Raw genomic sequence first — 7794 nt, forward strand, 5'->3', positions numbered from 1 at the left:
CTATTAACGATCTTACTCTATACTTAACACTTTAACCAACCCGGTCATTCTTACTCTAATCGGCATTGAAACCGAGTTTAAAACTAAAGCAGGCAGAGAGAGAGAGACAAAAGAAGTTTATTGTACAGCTAATCTAAATACAGTTCAACCTAGTGGAATAAACCTAGATCCTGGAATCAATGATCTCTGATCAATGGTTTTTTCTATGTTTATTATTATTTTCTTCATGTAGTGTGATCTCTTAATGTCTGCCCCCTAATCTTTCTAATAGTTACTATTTATTGTGATAATTTTCTATGCCTGTCTCTTGAAGTTCATCTGCTTAACATTTCTTTTTCAGTCAGTCTCCATGTATCACTTTTATTTTTACTTTAACAACACTTAAATATAGTTTTTTTTTGTAAGGCAAAACATTTCTAGCATCTTTTTACACAATTCTCTCGTTTCCGGCCGTGTTGCATCAGAAATGAGACTCCTCTTACAACAGGAAATTGAAAAATATACAAAAACACTTCCTGGAAGCCCAGGTGACCTGCATGACGTCACTCAACTCCTTTTATATATATCACCCATTCAGTTACCACCATTCCCAGTTTACCCCTGAAACTAAAATAAAGGTGACCCCTTTGGAATGTGCGCACTTTGATGAACAATGACCACGCTGACAGACCAGAGAGGAGAACTGCTCTGGTCAGCGAAGAACTCGCCTGGGGGAGTGCTGTCACAAAGGGAGCATCCACATATGAACAACATCGCATCCTGACAGTTTAGAACAAGCGTGCAGCACGTAAAGCAATAGGAAGCAACCACCAGAACCCCCCCCAGCCTCTCTGCTGTCTTGCCCATATTGCGTCAGACATTTTCAACCAGGATCGGGCTAATCAGTCAACTCCGAACACATAAAATCAATTGATGACGATGAAGATGGTCCTCTTCAATCATGAAGAACGAACCACCTTTCGAAAACACTCGGGTTATAGGGTTTTTATCGTTTCAAATGGGAGAACTTATTTTTAGGCTTAAGTATTTATGGTGAATTAATCTTAAAAATAAACGGTATCTATATAGAGAAAATATTTTATTTGACTTTCTCACATTATTACAAGCTTAAAAACACAGCATAAACATTATTAGTAATCAAAATCCACAAGATTACCAAACTAAGAATATAAGAAATGTAATGAGATTACACAGTTTTAATTTATTTTTAAATTGCTGGATCCTTGAATGTTTTTGATAGATTTGTGGTAAATTATGTTTTTATTTTTCTTTGGTTAAAACTCTTTTTAAAATAAAGAAATATTAATGGGGTTTTTATCGATTCAAATAATGCGTATATAAATTGAACTAAATGCTCCAATAAATAAATAATGAAAACACGGTAAGATTAAAAACAATAGTGTCGTGGTAGTAACTAATTATATACTTTTACTTGTACCACTCGTAAGTTTGTTTTATAAAAGTAACACCAGGTGGCGTATCAAAGTGTTTAACACAAACTATTATTGTTGCTGTTGTCGTTTTTTTTAGCAAAAAGCTACTAAATGGGTTATTTGTGCTCTCTCCATGGCGGGAAATCGAACCCTGAATTTTAGCGTTGTATGTCCTTAACATTATCGCTGACCACCAGACGGGGAGCCATAACAGGAGCATGATGTGACTAGTGAAGTAGTTTCTTCTAATATATTTAATTCTCAGCTGTGTTTTCTTACAAGTTCTGCATTTTTTAGAAGCTAACATGTTTATTATCACCAGTTAAACATTTTAAATTTCTTATTTTTTTTTATATTAACTTCTTTCCTATTCAAGTTGAGGAATAATAAATGAATGTAATTGGACTTGCAGGCTTGGACATGTTAACGAACTAGGCCTAAATTTGTTTGGTTAAGAGTACTTATTTAACAGTGTATATAATCTTATTAAAGAACCATATTACAGAAAGAGTTAGTGCCAAGCTGTTTCTATACATAGTTGAAGAATGGGCATTTTTATTCGCAAGATTTAATGATGACAATATTTTTTATTTTCCTTTTTTTTGTAAAAAAAACATTTACTCGAAATTATATCAAAAGAGTAACGAAGCGAAAGAGTTTTCTTGTAGCTTTTCAAAGTAAAAACTTAGATAAACAAAGAACGAGACCCGATCATTAACTATTTATAATTATTTGTGTTAATTGCGAGTATAAAATCCTCCCAAGTTTTATTTTTAATTACTGCCTCTAAGACAATGACTTGAAAAACAAGCCTCAAGTTTCCTGTGTGAATCCAAAACTACTTTGCAAATTTTGTAATCTAAGCAAATTCGTCTTGCTCATTAGCTTTGACCTTTTTGTGTATGTGTGTTATAAATTGGTTTCGTGATGCCATTAGCTTCAAATTTCTCTCTCTACCTTGCATCCTAGAAAATCAAATTATTTCCCTGCAACGCCAAGACCTCATTAAAGTAACGAAATCGAAATATTTGAATATACTGTTGTTTTTTCCTGCAACGAAGGGAACTTTTCTGGCGTCTTTTTGTTGTTGTTTTTTGTATGTGTATGTGTGTGTACAGTCAAGCTAACATTTTTCCATTACTGACAATTCCAGGAAGTCAGGTGTATTAAAATCAAACTATATAAGGGAGATAATGAGAAAGTCTGGATCTTAACGTCCGTATCTCGCTGATAATACGATGCTGATGAATTGAATGTGGCTGACAAAATCTCTAGAATTATATTTCGTAAGTGTATGTATGTTTTTTTTAGGGCGGAAATGAGTTGCGTGTGGTGAACATAGTTTGGTGGTGATGAGTGTCAGGCCATCGTATGCAGAATATTAAATCGGATTTCGAAGAAATAAGTATACGTACGGTTTCGGGAGCAATTTCAATCTGTTTGTTTCTTTACTTGATATTCTTTCTAATTAGTTTCCGAGCCTGTTATTATTCGTTTGATCAAAGTGACCTTTACGGTGCTCTAAAATATCATATTGTAGACAACGCGCATTATGCTTAATTAGCAAGTTTTTCAAGAAAAATAAGTAAATTATTTCAAAGGCAGACCTAACTATCGGAAACTAAAAACTCAAGAATACCAGTCTTTAACCATGATAGCCGACAACAGTAATTACAATTCGTGATATATATATATATAAGTACCCCAGGCCCCGGGGTCAGTAATATCATCGGGCCCACCTTTCATTCTGTTTATTAAATTTACTGATTTTTCATAAAGAAATTTAGGTTGGAAAATTCTTCATCATGAAATAGCAGTAATCATTTTAGCTCATTAAGTAGTATACATTTCCAGTGAGCAACTGACCCCGGGGCAGCTACAACCTTGCCCCCCTCTCATCAGCCCTGTATATAAAGAAGTAAGCAGTTATAATACTATAAATTACATCAATTATATCTATAGGCGATTAAATTAGCACTATATAACAGTGGTGGAAGTTAATATGACAGTTATGAGATTCTAACCTAGCGAGAAATAAAGAAAAACTTGTCCGCTGTCATTTCTAATTGTTGGTAAAAAAAATGTGCAATTTAACTAAATGCTCCAATAAATAAATAATGAAAGCACAAAGGAAGGAGGATGGGTGTTTAATTAATTATTACCGGACTATCAAGGTAGGGATTTGTAGTTTTAATTACCATAATTTTGTAATAATTATTTGGAGGTTGAAGGTTGGGAGTCATACAGATGTGGAAATATAGGATGGTTTATTTTTACTACGAGACTATTTGAACACGTGTAATTTATGTCAGTATACGGAGGGTGGCTACCTTCCCACAGCTGGCAACGGACAGCGAAAAGCAGTAGGAGTTGAGACGTGGGTCAAAGCACTTAACTCCTAACCCCTAATTTAATCTTCTGTAAAGGTTAACTAGTTTCACATTTGCGTTTGGATCATATCTGGTAGACAGAATATTTCCAACGTTTTTAAGATTACAGACGTTTTCCCTTATGATTTAATAAACAATGACAAGGATTGACAATGGACAAACTTTTCTTTTTTGGATAGAATCTCATACCTGACATCTCGGTTTATATATATATATATATTACAGACTTCACCTTCAAAAAACTTTATACAATATTATTACTCTTATAAAGATATAATTTCCTAATATCAAATTAACCAAAGAATTACTGATGTTGACCATACCGACTTTTGAAAAAGACGTTTATCTAAACTGTTTTTGCATCAAATTGTTGGTTGTGCCAGAGTTCTGTTGGTTCAAGGATTCCAAATAACACGCGAATCGCACAAAAATTGTAAAACAAAAATACCGTTAATACCGCAGTTAGTTAGTTAGTTAGTGTGTTTGTTTGTAATTAAGCACAAAGCTACACAATGGGCTATCTGTGCTCTGCCCACCACGGGTATCGAAACCAGGAATTTAGCGTTGTAAGTCCGCAGACATACCGCTATGCCACTGAGGGGCCCACAGTTAGACTCATTAACTATTACTGGGGTTCTATGTGTATTTTACATAAAAAATAACTGATTTCATTATATTTTTCTAATCATTCCTCTGTTCTAATTGCTGTAACAGACAAAACAAAACTTTGCTCATGGACAGTAGGTATACAATAAAGGTAATTTGAGGATTGAACTACAATATTAAGTTTTAAGTTGCACCAGAAAAGTCACTACCAATATTTTGTTTTAATATCAGACCTTCGTATAATTGTTATATTTAAGTAATTTCCGACCCTATCTCTTTTATCGAAGAGAAAAGAAATGTGTGACGTCGAATAAATCCCATAATAACCAAGGAATTGTTTCACTAGATGCTATTTTCATACGAGTATCATCGGCTTACCTAGACTGTGAGGTACTTAACATATCGGCCCGGCATGGCCAGGTGGTTAAGGCATTCGACTCGCAATCTGAGGGTCGCGGGTTCGAATCCCTGTCACACCAAACATGCTCGCCGTTTCAGTCGTGGGGGTGTTATAATGTGACGATCAATCCCACTATTCGTTGGTAAAAGAGTAGGCCAAGAGATGGCGGTGGGTGGTGATGACTAGCTGTCTTCCCTCTAGTCTTACACTGCTAAATTAGGGACTGCTAGCGCAGATAGCCCTCGTGTAGCTTTGCGCGAAATTCAAAAACAAACAAACAAACAAAACAATTTAACATATCAATATCTTTGAACCCAGAAACATTATCTTGAATCCGAGCTCCAAAGAAAATTACTACAGCATTCTGTTTCGAAAATAAAAGTTAAAAACATTGAAATTTAGTTAATTAACTTCGCTTACTATGAATGATGTACGATACAACGAATACAAGAGGTTATTTTACTTTAAGGTAAGGGGTTGATTTTTTGTAAATCTTAAAAATGTATTTTTAATCGAATTTATAATAATTTCATTAATATAACTTCTTGTGATATAATTAATTATTTAATTTAATAAGAAATAGCCCTCAGCTACAACTGAAACGAAACGTCGGAGAAGACAGGAACGAGAAAAAGTGAAACAAATCTGTAAAGCTTGTTTCATATTGTTTGAGAGAGAGATAATATTTTCTCAAACCATTATATGAAGTGGAAGGAAAATAATGCATACAGTTTCGTTATTGCTTCCCATCATCAGAGGGCGGTCTCAGTAGGAATAGTTATTGGATCTTGGAGGTTCAATATATACTTGAAGTAGATTTACTACTGAAACATTCGTGTTTATTTCTTATAAGGAAAAGAAAGGCTTAATAATAAATGATAAAAATCGTGATTTACCTGAAAAATGTTTTCGGAGACCAAAAAAATGTAATAATCGTGAACAAAAACTTTATCGAGCTATGAATTGAACATAAACTTTATCGACTTTATGAACTGAACAAAAACAAAAGTGATAGAAATCCGCATGTTGATGATTTGATCAAATACAAGAGAGAAATCATTTATAGGTTTATACTCTAACCCTCAATTAAACAGATCAAGTACGTTTTTACAACTTTGGTTTCGGGTTGGGGTTCTGGGTATATGTACAGATACAGTACCATTAAATGTTACCACCAGGAAGGAAATATATACTCCCTCAAGCTTACCACAGTTTATCAATTTCAGATAAGCAATGAAACATTTAAATATGTGCCTTTTTTTTTATTGTGTCTCTAAAAATATACCTGGCACTGGGGAATTTATTTTTATATATAAATGTGGCAGTGAAAGAGTTAAGACCTGTCGATAAACTACATCCGGGTAACGGCTGAATACTTTCGTAATACTAACAGTATTCCAATATTTTGTGTATTGTATAAGTAATACGTCAAAACCGCGCGAGTAATAAATTTGTTTTCATTTGAGACAAAAATTTGAGTCGGAGGGAATTTTGAAAATGTTAGGACACAGATATTTAATTGTATCTAAATTTTAAACAAATAATATATGAATGTGAATGGGGAAATAAAATGTTAATATCGAGAAATAATGTTATTAAAAAGTGCATTTGTATTTATGGTAAATCTAATGAAGCTATCTGCTGCCGAACCTAAGCCTGAACCACTGACCAGTAGAAAGGCAGCTAGGCACTAGCATGGATTCGAACCCTAGCTTCGAAATACAGATCTTTATCACAGGGTAAACTTTCGCCATACAAAAACAGTGGAGAGAAATATATATAACACAATTTCATCTCTAACATAAAATAATCCATAAACTTTTATGATTTCGAAAGATTTATACTTTTTAAGTTTACGACTTTCAGTCAAGAACATAAACTATTATAAAATAGTTTATTGCAAACTGTAGCATATATTTAAATTGTGAAATTACAAATCAGAAATTAAAAAAAACGTTGAAAAAGTGAAATGTACGTCTTTTATTTATATGCATAGTAACCACGCCATCTACAAATAATATATCTAAGTCTAAATAATAAGCAGAGGATTAAATTTCATTGAACTGTTCAAATATTCGTCCGGTTGGTTATGATTTACTGATATTGTATTTCATCTCAAAAGTATTAAACCAAATAAGCTCACCAATATACCTAAAAGCATAGTTTTAGTTTTATTCAGTTATAACACCGAGTTAAAAAACAAATCCTCGCTAATAATAAAATACAAATTTACGACATGAGGTACACATATTTAAACAGCAGATTTGAATACCTGCATGTCGGGACCAGTTACTCTCCTAATTGTTATAATACAAATTTGGATATATAAAAAAAACGAAAAGATGTGTGCTATCGTTTGTTTGTTGCTTTTTCGCGCAAAGATATTCGAGGGATATCTGCGCTAACCGATCCTAAATTTGAAATGGCAGACTAGAGGGAAGGCAGGTAAGTTAATGTCACTTACAGCCAACTCGTGGGCTTCTCTAATTGAATAGTGGTATTTGACTCTCACTCTTATAACGATCTTTAAACACTCTCAGAAATATACCACAATAAACTTTCCGATATAAATGGCAATATAAATGCCTTCTATTCGCTGTACTTACAGGAACTCAAATTAACGTTGTGCACTAGAGTGAATCTGAAGATACAAATGTCCATTTTATGCCATATATAATCTCTGAAGACGTGAAAACCGAGAGCGGATAGGACTCAAGCTAGTAATGAGTTGGGAGATACAAATGTCTATGTTATGTTATATATATATACAGTCTTTGAAGACGTACAAACTGAAAGTTGGCTGGTTCCTAAACTAGTAGCAAGTTGGGAGATACAAATGTCTATGTTATGTTATATATATATACAGTCTTTGAAGACGTACAAACTGAAAGTTGGCTGGTTCCTAAACTAGTAGCAAGTTGGGAGATACAAATGTCTATGTTATGTTATATATATATACAGTCTT

Source organism: Limulus polyphemus, unplaced genomic scaffold (assembly GCF_000517525.1).
Source record: "Limulus polyphemus unplaced genomic scaffold, Limulus_polyphemus-2.1.2 Scaffold408, whole genome shotgun sequence".
NCBI lineage: Eukaryota > Metazoa > Arthropoda > Merostomata > Xiphosura > Limulidae > Limulus > Limulus polyphemus.